Below are 15105 nucleotides of genomic sequence, written 5' to 3' on the forward strand. Positions count from 1 at the left end.
TGTTATTAAAGGATAAGGAAAATTTAGTCACGGGGGAGAACATGCAAACCCCGCACTAACCCCTGGCCACCGTGCTGCCCCATAACATAAAATATACTGTATGTATATAGTTATGCGGCATATATACTGTTGTGTACGGCGAAGGGAAGGAGACGACAACACGGCAGAACAGTGGTTTAGCAGGTTTATTTAAACCTTTGATGAGTGTGTGGGGTGTGTATGCTACTTCAGGTGACTGAGTGAGGACGATGTGCAGAATTAACAATGTGAATGTTACCAGGGTTTGTTGTCTGTGCGTGTTGGATGAATCTTCCCGTCGAACCAAGGGGCAAGGCGAAGAGGCAGTTCGTGGCAAGCAGTCGAGGGTTGGAGAGAGGCAAAGATGTCCGTGTCCAAGCAGGGGTCGAGGATCGGGGAAGGCAGTCAGAAATCCGGATGGAAGTCGAGAAGCAAAACTCGATCACAGAAGACGGGGAAGACACTGCGCAAGACACAAGGGACATCAACTAGGGACACAGAGAAGGCGAGCAAGTACGAGGGAGGGAAGCCAGAGACGTGATGCTTACTGTGGAAGTTAGGCTACGTTCTGGCAAAGATTCCTCGGGTCCGCTGGTCTTTATGCCGCTCCCTCTCGTTAGTCACAGGTGCGCTGATTCTAGATTGCCTGCAGCCTTGTCGCTGCGTGGGCGTGATGCGCCCGCGCCGTGACATATACAGTATATATATTTATATATATATATATATATATATATATATATATATATATATATATATATATATATATATATATATATATATATATATATATATATGTACATACATATATATACATATATATATATATATGTGTATATATATGTATATATATATATATATATATATATATATATATATATATATATATATATATATATATATATATATGTATATATATATATATATATATATATATATATATATATATATATATATATATATATATATATATGTATATATATATATATATATATATATATATATATATATATATATATATATATATATATATATATATATATATATATATATATATATATATATATATATATATATATGTATGTACACTACCGTTCAAAAGTTTGGGGTCACATTGAAATGTCCTTATTTTTGAAGGAAAAGCACTGTACTTTTCAATGAAGATAACTTTAAACTAGTCTTAACTTTAAAGAAATACACTCTATACATTGCTAATGTGGTAAATGACTATTCTAGCTGCAAATGTCCGGTTTTTGGTGCAATATCTACATAGGTGTATAGAGGCCCATTTCCAGCAACTATCACTCCAGTGTTCTAATGGTACAATGTGTTTGCTCATTGGCTCAGAAGGCTAATTGATGATTAGAAAACCCTTGTGCAATCATGTTCACACATCTGAAAACAGTTTAGCTCGTTACAGAAGCTACAAAACTGACCTTCCTTTGAGCAGATTGAGTTTCTGGAGCATCACATTTGTGGGGTCAATTAAACGCTCAAAATGGCCAGAAAAAGAGAACTTTCATCTGAAACTCGACAGTCTATTCTTGTTCTTAGAAATGAAGGCTATTCCACAAAATTATTTGGGTGACCCCAAACTTTTGAACGGTAGTGTATATATATATATATATATATATATGTATATATGCATACATATATATATATATATATATGTATATATGCATACATATATATATATATATATATATATATATATACATATACATATATATATATATATATATATATATATATATATATATATATATGCATACATACATACATATATATATATATATATATATATATATATATACATATACATATATATATATATATATATATATATATATATATATATATGCATACATACATACATATATATATATATATATATATATATATATATATATATATATATATATATATGTATGTATGTATGCATATATATATATATATATATATATATATATATATATATATATATATATATATATATATATGTATGTATGTATGCATATATATATATATATATATATATATATATATGTATATGTATATATATATATATATATATATATATATATATATGTATGTATGTATGCATATATATATATATATATATATATATATATATATATATATATATATGTATATGTATATATATATATATATATATATATATATATATATATGTATGCATATATACATATATATATATATATATATGTATGCATATATACATATATATATATATATATATATATATATATATATATATATATATATATATATATATATATATATATATATATATATATATATATGTATATATGCATACATATATATATATATATATATGTATATATGCATACATATATATATATATATATATATATATATATATATATATATATATATATACATATACATATATATATATATATATATATATATATATATATATATATATATATATGCATACATACATACATATATATATATATATATATATATATATATATATATATATATATACATATACATATATATATATATATATATATATATATGCATACATACATACATACATATATATATATATATATATATATATATATATATATATATATATATATATATATATATATATATATATATATATATATATATATATATATATATATATATATATATATATATATATTTGTGTTATTAGCTCATCACACCTGTCACTGTTAACTAAGATAATTAACAGTGTAGGTGCAGCCACTCTTATCCTCACTTTCCTCTTGTTAGCTGTCAAACAATTACCTCTTTAAATGCAATTTTCAGACTCACCTAATTTTCCACAACATATTATCTCAATTCCTAAACTTGACTACTCTTGGTGTGGCTTATCCACACCCTCTTTATTTCTTCTTCCCTTGATCAAAAAAAAAAAAAAAAAAATCAAAGACAAGGGGATTTACCTCACACTAGGTAGCTGTTTTATGTGGAGCATATGAGAAAAGTGAGACAAAAGGAGAAAGTGTTTTCTTCATTTTTTTTCTTTGGCAAAGAGAGCAAGGAGACCACTTGAGGAACTGTGGGCCTTAGAGCTGTTTGGAAAAGCTCGTTTTAGCCAAAAAGGAGGATTAGGAACATGCAGGTTCCCATGGAATCAAGGAAAAGGGGAGAGGGATTTTGGGGTTTACCACACCCCTGCATGGCTGCGTGGATGTGGATGCACACGTGACCAAGGTAATTGCTGGGTTGCAACCACATGATCCACAGGCACTTCCGGGTTTGACTTGGTGGGCAAGAATTCCAAATGGCTATTGGTCATTTTTATTCATGTCAGCGTATTATAGAGTGGTTTCAGTCACCATAGGGCCCATTGTTGGGTGGTCGATAAGCTTCTTTTTCTCTATCTTCTTGTTATGGGACATTCATCCTCCGCTGTTGCCATTTCTAATATAAAGTAGTGTAAAGTCCTTACTTATATCTGTCAATAAACTTGACATGAAAGCGCTAAGTGTGGTGAGTTTACATTATTCACCCAAGGATCTTTAGTTATTAGAGTTGCGGTCAGACAGTTTTTCACGGGACACATTTCCATTGCTGTCGTTTCCGGATGAGGATGGGATGAGAAGACGTTGTCGAAGGTGAGCCACGTGAATAAGACCGCCCACAAAACGGCGCATCCGGAAGCGACTGTCAGAAAGCGGCTTGAAGATGATCTGTAAAACATAATCCATGCAATATTTTGACCAAAAAACCACCATAATATGACTCTTTTAATGCGCCCTATAATCCGGTGCGCCTTATATATGAAAAAAGATCAGAAATAGACCATTCATCGGCAGTGCGCCTTATAATGCGGTGCGCCCTATGGTCCGGAAAATACGGTATAACTAGGATTCAGATGATCTTGTTTCTTTCTTAGTCTTCCTTTAGCCCTTTGACCACATCTGCAACATCAGTCCACTAATCCACTGGTGGAATTCCACTCGTCAAAGACCTGTCACACATTGCCAGGTGTGCAAGCTCTTTCCCCTTCTTTTTTCTCCGGGAGCAAACTTCTGTGTATGCTGCCGTCAGTTTATTCTTCTTCCCCTATTATTTTTCAAGCCATTCTTCTTCTTTCTCCAGCATGGAAAAGATAGAATGTTTCTTGTTTTTTTAACAGAGATATCTGTTACCTTGTCGCAGTGCACCCTCAGCACACCGCGTGGTGGCCAGTTTGAGGAGTTTGTGACACTTTTGTCTGATGTTGGACAGGAGTTGTGGAACAGAGAGAGCATGCACAGCGGGGGTTTTGGCTTTTTTAAGACTCCACTGCCATGACGAGCACAACAACACAGCGTCCTTGTTTGTTTGAGTGCATACATGAAGACTGCAGCTCAAAGATTCTTTTTACAGCTACACTGTTGGTGGCCTGCAAGTGAGGTAAAATACATTTCTAATATGTATCTCATGTCCTAAAGTGACAGGCACTTATATAGAGTGTGGGTATGTACAAAACCCAAAACCAGTGAAGTTGGCACTAAATCGTAAATAAAAACAGAATACAATGATTTGCAAATCCATTTAAACTTATGTTTAATTAAGCAGACTGCAAAGACAAGATATTCAATGTTCGAACTGGAAAACGTTATTTTTTGCAAATATTAGCTCATTTGGAATTTGATGCCTGCAACATGTTTCAAAAAAGCTGGCACAAGTGGCAAAAAAGACTGAGAAAGTTGAGGAATGCTCATCAAACACTTATTTGAAACATCCCACAGGGGAACAGGCTAATTTGGAACAGGTGGGTGCCATGATTGGGTATAAAAGCAGTTTCCATGAAATGAGGGTCACCACCTTGTGAACAAACGCGTGAGCAAATTGTCGAACAGTTTAAGAACAACATTTCCCAACGAGCTATTGCAAGGAATTTAGGGATTTCACCATCTACGGTCCGTAATATCATCAAAAGGTTCAGAGAATCTGGAGAAATCACTGCATGTAAGCGATGATATTACGAACTTTCGATCCCTCAGGCGGTACTGCATCAAAAAGCAACATCAGTGTGTAAAGGATATCACCACATTGGCTCAGGAACACTTCAGAAAACCACTGTCAGTAACTACAGTTGGTCGTTATTTTCTATTTTCTATTTTCTGCTGGATCTACTCTCTATTTTATGCTGCTGCTGTCACATGTACTGTATATACTGTAATATTGTACATGGTCACTGGTATATATTGTATATATGTTATAGACATAATATAATATATCTGTATATATTATTCTGTACACATATTACCGTATGTATATATTCGTAAATATGTTAGATTTTTTTATCGCTATATTAGTCTATTTATACCTGCATTGTCCTTTCCATCCTTACACTTTCCATCATTGTAACTGAGCTACTGCGTTGAACAATTTCCCTTGTGGATCATTAAAGTTTGTCTAAGTCTAAGTCTAAGTCTAAGTTACATCCGTAAGTTAAAACTCTACTATGCAAAGCAACACCCAGAAACGCTGCCGGCTTCGCTGGGCCAGAGCTCATCTGAGATGGACTGATGAAAAGTGGAAAAGTGTTCTGTGGTCTGACGAGTCCACATTTCAAATTGTTTTTGGAAACTGTGGACGTCGTTTCCTCCGGAACAAAGAGGGAAAGAACCATCCAGATTGTTCTAGGCGCAAAGTTGAAAAGCCAGCATCTGTGATGGTATGGGGGTGTATTAGTGCACAAGGCATGGGTAACTTACACATCTGTGAAGGCACCATTAATACTTAAAGGTACATACAGGTTTTGGCGTTACAGCGCCTTTAGCGATAGCTTGATGTAAGGTGGCACGCTTCTTTTGATGTGGTTTTATGCCAACAACAAGGCAGTGTCATAAGTTCAACGCAGGAAATATATTTTTTACTAGGGAAAGCAACAAGCAGCGCCACACTAAATTGAAGTTGATAGGCAGGGAGAGGCACCATCACACTGCGACACAGCAGATAACAACACACGCACGTGCACAATGGGAATATTGAAGAACACATCAATGTTTGAAGTGACAAACTTGCCATCCAAACAATACCCCGTTTGTTGACAAGAAGATATGACAGCCATCATCTCTTTATTAAGAAGAGGTAACACAATTCGGTGAAAACATTTAAAAGAGCTGGCATTAGAGCTAAATGTCTGCTAAATGCTAAAGCTAAAAAACACAGCTCCGTTGAAACCCTCGATGACGTCACATGTCACTAGGCAACAGGCCCCTCTTTTTAAAATGCATATGCCAGATAGTAAAGTACAAATTATTTTCCCTAGTAATTCATTATACTTATTGAAGAGTAATTCCGTTAGTAAATCAATAACTTTTTTGGTAAAGTAATGAGTAACTATAATATATTACTTTTTAAAAGTAATTTTTAAAAGTATGTTTCAGAACACTGGTCTCTCGTGAATGAAACCTTACTATCTATATATGTTAGAGCTGTCAAACGTTATTAAATATTTAAACGTGATTGATCGCATTGTTAATCGCAGAATGATATAATTTTTCGTCAGGAAAATTAGATATGTCTAGTGTACACTAGACAGATCATTTTTTAACGTTTTTAACATGACTGGACAATTAATTTGCTTTACTAACATTTTTTTTTCTTTAATATTAAGCTTTTTGAAACAGCTCAACACAAAAAGGATGTAAACACGCTTTTAAATCTGGTGCATTGCCAGATTTTCTATTTTGTAGGAATACTGAATTTGCATTCCTGCTATAGGAGCACTTGCACTTAGGAGAGGAGCTACACTTCCATGTTTAGATGGCTGTTTCACGCATTTATAACATAAAATGTGGATTGTTACGATCATGCTTTGATTTTCAGAGATGTTAGGCGATATTTAATAATAATAATGGATTTTATTTGTAAAAAGCACTTTATATTGAGCAAACAACTTTAAAGTGCTAGTGTATTGAAAAAAAATAAAACATATAATAAAAATAAAAAGGTAATTAAAAAAAATAAAATAAAGACTAGAACAGCTTAGTAGCTAAAACTAGTATACATATATCTAAAAAAAAGGCTTTTTCAAAAAAGAAGGGTTTTTAAGCCTTTTTTAAAAGCATCCACAGTCTGTGGTGCCCTCAGGTGGTCAGGGAGAGCGTTCCACAGACTGGGAGCGGCGGAGCAGAAAGCCCGGTCTCCCATTGTTCGTAGCTTTGTCCTCGGATGTCGGAGGAGGTTAGCCTGTCCGGAGCGGAGGTGTCGTGTGAAGGACTTGGGGGTGAGCAGTTCTATGAGGTAGAGGGGGGCATTTCCGTGGAGGCACTGGTGGGTTAGTAGGGAGACTTTGAATTCAATCCTGAGTGGAACAGGAAGCCAGTGAAGGGATTTGAGAGTATAACAAGAAGATAGAGAAAAAGATAGAAGCGTCGTCACGGACTACAAAGGCGGACACGCGCAAACTTTCAGGTCTTATGCAGATCCCAAATACACATCAGCAGGTACCAGAAGGTAAGAAAAGTTGGTTTTGCATAATATTGCGAAACAAAACGTCCCATAATATGTCTGCTAATAGGTGCCATTTTGCGGTCCTTATACACAAACCATAATAATACTCGTATGTTGAAGAGTACGTCTGACTACTGTAGCCGTAACGCGCCGACAATCCATCTAAAGGTGCGGCTTAATAGCTTTTCGAGCGCCGTGTGTAATGTTCTATATTCTCAATGGAACATTTTTGGCGTTGTTTACTGGCGTCATATTGCAGTCTACATGTATTTCTTATGTGTGACTGCCACCTACTGCCATCTACACTTATCATTACACCAGGTACCCAATAAAAGATTGTTATAAGGCGCACTGTTTTAAGTGCGCCTTATAGTCCGAAAAATACGATACTCTCCTCCTCCATCCCAGTCAGGTATGCGGCAGCCACAGCAAAAGACAAGTGCAGACTACAACTGCATCTACCACCACTCCATGACCTCCATTGCCCTTTTGTGTGTTTTTGTGTACAAACCCTGTTTCCATATAAGTTGGGAAATTGTGTTAGATGTAAATATAAACGGAATACAATGATTTGCAAATCATTTTCAACCCATATTCAGTTGAATATGCTACAAAGACAACATATTTGATGTTCAAATTGATAAAAATTTTTTTGTTGCAAATAATCATTAACTTTAGAATTTGATGCCAGCAACACGTGACAAAGAAGTTGGGAAAGGTGGCAATAAATACTGATAAAGTTGAGGAATGCTCATCAAACACTTATTTGGAACATCCCACAGGTGAACAGGCTAATTGGGAACAGGTGGGTGCCATGATTGGGTATAAAAGTAGATTCCATGAAATGCTCAGTCATTCACAAACAAGGATGGGGCGAGGGTCACCACTTTGTCAACAAATGCGTGAGCAAATTGTTGAACAGTTTAAGAAAAACCTTTCTCAACCAGCTATTGCAAGGAATTTAGGGATTTCACCATCTATGCTCCGTAATATCATCAAAGGGTTCAGAGAATCTGGAAAAATCACTGCACGTAAGCAGCTAAGCCCGTGACCTTCGATCCCTCAGGCTGTACTGCATCAACAAGCGACATCAGTGTGTAAAGGATATCACCACATGGGCTCAGGAACACTTCAGAAACCCACTGTCAGTAACTACGGTTGGTCAGTACATCTGTAAATGCAAGTTAAAACTCTCCTATGCAAGGCGAAAACCTTTTATCAACAACACCCAGAAACGCCGTCGGCTTCTCTGGGCCGGAGCTCATCTAAGATGGACTGATACAAAGTGGAAAAGTGTTCTGTGGTCTGACGAGTCCACATTTCAAATTGTTTTTGGAAACTGTGGACGTCGTGTTCTCCGGACCAAAGATGAAAAGAACCATCAGGATTGATATAGGCGCAAAGTTGAAAAACCAGCATCTGTGATGGTATGGGGGTGTATTAGTGCCCAAGACATGGGTAACTTACACATCTGTGAAGGCGCCATTAATGCTGAAAGGTACATACAGGTTTTGGAGCAACATATGTTGCCATCCAAGCAACGTTACCATGGACGCCCCTGCTTATTTCAGCAAGACAATGCCAAGCCACGTGTTGCATCAACGTGGCTTCATAGTAAAAGAGTGTGGGTACTAGACTGGCCTGCCTGTAGTCCAGACCTGTCTCCCATTGAAAATGTGTGGCGCATATGAAGCCTAAAATACCACAACGGAGACCCCCGGACTGTTGAACAACTTAAGCTGTACATCAAGCAAGAATGGGAAAGAATTCCACCTGAGAAGTTTAAAAAATGTGTCTCCTCAGTTCCCAAACGTTTACTGAGTGTTGTTAAAAGGAAAGACCATGTAACACAGTGGTGAACATGCCCTTTCCCAACTACTTTGGCACGTGTTGCAGCCATGAAAGTTTAAGTTAATTATTATTTGCAAAAAAAAAATAAAGTTTATGAGTTTGAACATCAAATATCTTGTCTTTGTAGTGCATTCAATTGAATATGAGTTGAAAGGGATTTGCAAATCATTGTATTCCGTTTATATTTACGTCTAACACAATTTCCCAACTCATATGGAAATGGGGTTTGTAATTATACTTACATTCAACATTTTTAAACTATATTTTATATATTGTCAATTGATTATTTTATTGTATTTTACTTAACTTCTTGCTATTCTGGCTTTTTTTCTCATGTTCGTTGTTTTTGCACCAATACACCAAGACAAATTCCTTATACTATATGTGTAAATGTACTTGGCAACAAAAATGATTCTGATTCCGATTCTGATAATCAGCATCATTACAAAGCCCCAAAGCCTTGCATTGATTTCCAAGGAACTCATCTAAATTCCAACCACACATAAGTACGACTGCTGCATGCCACAACTGTGGAGACAAAAGTGAGCACATGGAAGCCCGCACGTTCTCATCTTCACTTCTTCGGCTCTTTCAAAGTATTCTGCCTCTGAAGTTGGGAAGTTCAAACTTTCACTTAAAAAATGTCTCAGGTAATATTGTTCCAGCGAGTTTGAAATGGTAGGTTGTTACTGTTCTCTTTGATGTCTAATACGTAGTTTGAGGAAAAGAAATAATGTAGATTATATATTACACCTCACATATATTCCCCTGTGAATATAGTCTTGCTATGTGGAGCCTCCTCAAACTCAGTTACCTAGTGCATACAAAGTCCTGACTAATCTATAGAGACTTTGACACTCCAGCATTAACAGGGAGAAATCATCCTTAGATCTCCCTGCAAGAAATACGCCTTTGAAACTGAATTTCCTAGCAGGAAATAAGGCCTTTGAAAATATTATGCATAAACATTATTTTCCTTCTTGTGCCTTTCCTCTATTTCTGCTTACCTCCAGTCCTTCCCATTACTCGTAAGCACTCATGGTTGTGAGCAACTTTGGAAAAACTTCCCTTTTATAGAGTACCGTATTTTCCGGACCATAGGGCGCACCAGATTTTAAGGCGCACTGCAGATGAATGGTCTATTTTCAATCTTTTTTCATATATAAGGCGCACCGGATTATAGGGTGCAGAAAAGGAGTCATATTATTAATTTTTATCTAAATGTAAAACACTTCCTTGTGGTCTACATAACATGTAATGGTGGTTCTTTGGTCAAAATGTTACATAGATGATGTTTTACAGATCATCTTAAAGTCGCTTTCTGACAGTCGCTTCAAGATGCGCCATTTTATGGGCGGTCTTATTCACGTGGCTCACCTTCGGCAGCGTCTTCTCCCCGTCATCTTTGTTGTAGCGGTGTAGCGTGCAAGGACGGGAGTGGAAGAAGTGTCAAAAGATGGCGCTAACGGTTTTAATGACATTCAGACTTTACTTCAATCAATAACGGAGCAGCATCTCCTCATACGGAAACAACAACAAGGCCCGTGAAAAAACGTCTGACTGGAAATCTCTAATAACTAAAGTTCCTTGGGTGAATAATGTAAACTCACTACACCGGTATGTTTTAGCGCTTTCATGGCGAGTTTACTTACAGATATAAGTAAGAACTTTACACTACTTTGTATTAGAAATGGCAACAGCGGAGGATGAATGTCCCATAAAAAGAAGATAGAGAAAAAGAAAAAGCTTATCGACTACAGACTACGAAGGCGGACGCGCGCAATTTTTCATTATTTATGCAGATGCCAAATACAGGTCAGCAGGTACCAGAAGGTAAGAAAAGTTTCTTTTGCATAATATTGCGAAACAAAACGCCAGATAATATGTCTTACCTTGTACACACACCATAATAATATTCGTATGTTGAAGCACAGAACAACCCATTAAGCGGTGTGGCTTCATAGCTTACCAAAGTCGTACCTAAACATTTTGATAGATTTTTGAGTGCCGTGTGTAATGTTCTATATTTTCAATAGAACATATAAAATGTTGGTGTTGTTTACTTGAGTCAAATTGCAGTCTACACGTATCTCTTATGTGTGACTGCCATCTACTGGCCACACTTATCATTTCACTGTGTACCAAATATGATAGCTTCGAGGTCGGTAAGCACAACCAAAATGATTCCACACATTAGACGCACCGGGTTATAAGGCGCACTGTCGAGTTTTGAGATAATTAAAGGATTTTAAGTGTGCCTTATTGTCCAAAAAATACAGTAAATAGGGTTGGCTTAGATTTTCTTCTGTCTCATCAAAGAAAGAAAATAGTAGGGTTGGGCTATACTGCAAATGTTGGTATCGATACAAAACCAAGTAATTACTAGGCCATTACTTTTTACTTGAAAATGCCTGATCATTGAATGAGTTTGTGTTTTTCCTTTTAAATAACTGATTGTGGTAATAATAAAACACAGGACAACGATATTTATTAGTATATTATATTTATTATTAAATTATTAACATTCTTAAACCCTCCTGTTCATGGAGAGAGGATGAAGGTCCTTTGCGATCATTTTGGCAATGCTCCTAGTAGAGTTGTATGGTATACCTATACTAACAAAGTACCGCAATACTAATGAACTGAAATCGGTACTATACTGCCTTTGAAAAATACCGGTACCGTTCTTTCATCTGAATGCCGCTGTGTGGCGGTGACTACAGAACCGAGGCGCATGATGTTGAGTGTGTCAAAAAGCACACACAAAGTGCATACAAGCAATAACATCTTGGAGAGGAAGAATGGCAAAAAACAACAATTCTACTGGTTAATAAAGAGTTGGCGTGAAGTTCAATATGGAGGTATTTGGGCTTCAAAACTAACGATAAAGATGACGCTTTAAACAGGGAGGCGCCTCGCTGCTTTCAAACACGCCTCGCCAAATGTGGCGATTAGTGTTACCACCTTTGCTTCAAACTTAGGTAAACATTTAAATAATAAGCATTCAGATCTGCACAAGGAGTTTAAAGAGTGACAGGTAATAATGTAGTTACACCTGTCCTGCTGTTCTGCTCCGGTGCAGACGTTAGTCGAGGAGCACAGGGCAGACGTTCCCTTTAGGGTCGATGTTTTCGTCGAGGGTAACATCTTTCACTTTACCCGTCAATGGGTCTGCTAAACTCCGCTTTCGGGTCAGAATGTTGCCATGCTGTATGAAAATCTGCCCGGGGCTTTCATAATCAACAATGCGGGCGTCTGTGCACTGTAAGTGAACGGGCACATACAGTTGATAGATAATTGGGATACCCAATCAGATCACGAGTTGTTGTCAGTAAGGCCTTCTAGATGGCCTCACGTCCAACGTGACATTTACGCGTCCTGTGATTGGATACTCACTGGTTTGAGCCGCGGCGGTGCTATTCAGATCAGCAGAGCGACACCCAGGACCGTTAGCGGATGAATTTGAGAACACATACAGTTGATAGACAGTTGCGATAGCCAATCATATATCAAGTTGTTGACAGTAGCCTATCTAGGTAGCCTGATGTTAATGAGACTGTGATTGGATACTCACTTGACATTACAAAGTGAGTAACCAATCACAAGTTGCAATTTAGCATGAAGCAGGAAGTGTTGTGCCGTAGCCATAGAAATCAAAGCAGAAAAATCACTGATACTCACTTTTTTAACCCACAAAGAAGGAGTACATGGTTCTCGCCCGGAAAAGGGTGGAGTGCCATCTCTGGGTTGGGGAGGAGATCTTGCCCCATGCGGAGGAGTTCAAGTACCTCGGAGTCTTGTTCACGAGTGAGGGAAGAGTGGATCGTGAGATTGACAGGTGGGTCGGTGCGGCGTCTTCAGTAATGCGGACGCTGTATCGATCCTTTGTGGCGAAGAAGGAGCTGAGCCGGAAGGCAAAGCTCTCAATTTACCGGTCGATCTACGTTCCCATCCTCACCTATGGTCATGAGCTTTGGGTTATGACTGAAAGGACAAGTTAACGGGTACAAGCGGATGAAATGAGTTTCCTCCGCCGGGTGGCGGGGCTCTCCCTTAGAGATAGGGTGAGAAGCTCTGCCATCCGGGAGGAGCTCAGAGTAAAGCCGCTGCTCCTCCACATCGAGAGGAGACAGATGAGGTGGTTCGGGCATCTGGTCAGGATGCCACCCAAACGCCTCCATGGGGAGGTGTTTAGGGCACGTCCGACCGGTAAAACAGAATCCATCCTGTTTGGGTCCCACATCAACCTTAAGAAAGTCAATGACTTCACCATAAAAGTGGGTGACATTGTTATCACCAGGAAAGATGAGGTCACCTACCTAGGTTCCATTCTAGAGGCTAACCTTTCCTGTGATAAAATGGCAACCAGGGTAATCAAAAAGGTTAACCAACGAGCGAGATTTCTCTACAGAATCTCCTCTCTGGTCAACAAAAGCACCTTGAGGATTCTGGCGGGAACTCTCGTTCAACCCTTTTTCGATTACGCATGCACCTCCTGGTACCCTAGCACCTCCAAAACCCTCAAATCTAAACTCCAAACATCTCAGAACAAGCTAGTCAGGTTACTTGTAGACCTCCACCCCAGATCCCACCTCACTCCTACCCACTTCTCTAAAGTGGGCTGGCTCAAGGTGGAGGACAGAGTTAAACAACTTGCACTGAGCCTAGTCTATAAAATCCACTACACCTCCCTGATACCGAAGTACATGTCAAACTACTTCCTTAACGTAAATGACCGCCATAACCACAACACCAGGGGGAGCTCCACTAACCACGTTAAACCGAGATTCCGAACTAACAAAGGTCTTAACTCATTCTCTTTCTATGCCACATCAATGTGGAATGCGCTCCCAACAGGTACAAAAGAAAGGGCATCTCTATCCTCCTTCAAAACCGCAATAAAAGTTCACCTCCAGGCAGCTACAACCCTAAACTAACACCCTCCCCGGATTGCTAATAATCAAATGTAAACAATCAAATGCAGATACTTTTTCTTATGCCTTCTGATCTCTCTCTCTCTCTCTCTCTCTCTCTCTCTCTCTCTCTCTCTCTCTCTCTCTCTCTCTCTCTCTCTCTCTCTCTCTCTCTCTCTCTCTCTCTCTCTCTCTCTCTCTCTCTCTCTCTCTCTCTCTCTCTCTCTCTCTCTCTCTCTCTCTCTCTCAATCTCTCTCTCTCTCTCTATGTCCACTACTTGCTGTCCATATCCTACCCCCCCCCCCCCCACACCCCTGATTGTAAATAATGTAAATAATTCAATGTGATTATCTTGTGTGATGACTGTATTATGATGATAGTATATATGATAGTATATATCTGTATCATGAATCAATTTAAGTGGACCCCGACTTAAACAAGTTGAAAAACTTATTTGGGTGTTACCATTTAGTGGTCAATTGTACGCAATATGTACTTCACTGTGCAACCTACTAATAAAAGTCTCAATCAATCAATCAATCAATCAGGAGGCCACGGGGAAGACCCAGGACACGTTAGGAAGACTATGTCTCCAGGCTGGCCTGGGAACGCCTCGGGATCCCCCGGGAGGAGCTGGACGAAGTGGCTGGGGAGAGGGAAGTCTGGACTTCCCTGCTTAAGCTGCTGCCCCCGTGACCCGACCTCGGATAAGCGGAAGAAGATGGATGGATGGATGAAGAAGGAGAACAAAACGTTGATTAGGTGGCAGACATATATTTGGATAATCCTAATAACAAGGATATTTAAAGAGAAACTACATCTGTGAGACGATGTCGACCAACC

This window comes from Entelurus aequoreus, linkage group LG22 (assembly GCF_033978785.1).
Source record: "Entelurus aequoreus isolate RoL-2023_Sb linkage group LG22, RoL_Eaeq_v1.1, whole genome shotgun sequence".
In the NCBI taxonomy this organism is placed as follows: domain Eukaryota; kingdom Metazoa; phylum Chordata; class Actinopteri; order Syngnathiformes; family Syngnathidae; genus Entelurus; species Entelurus aequoreus.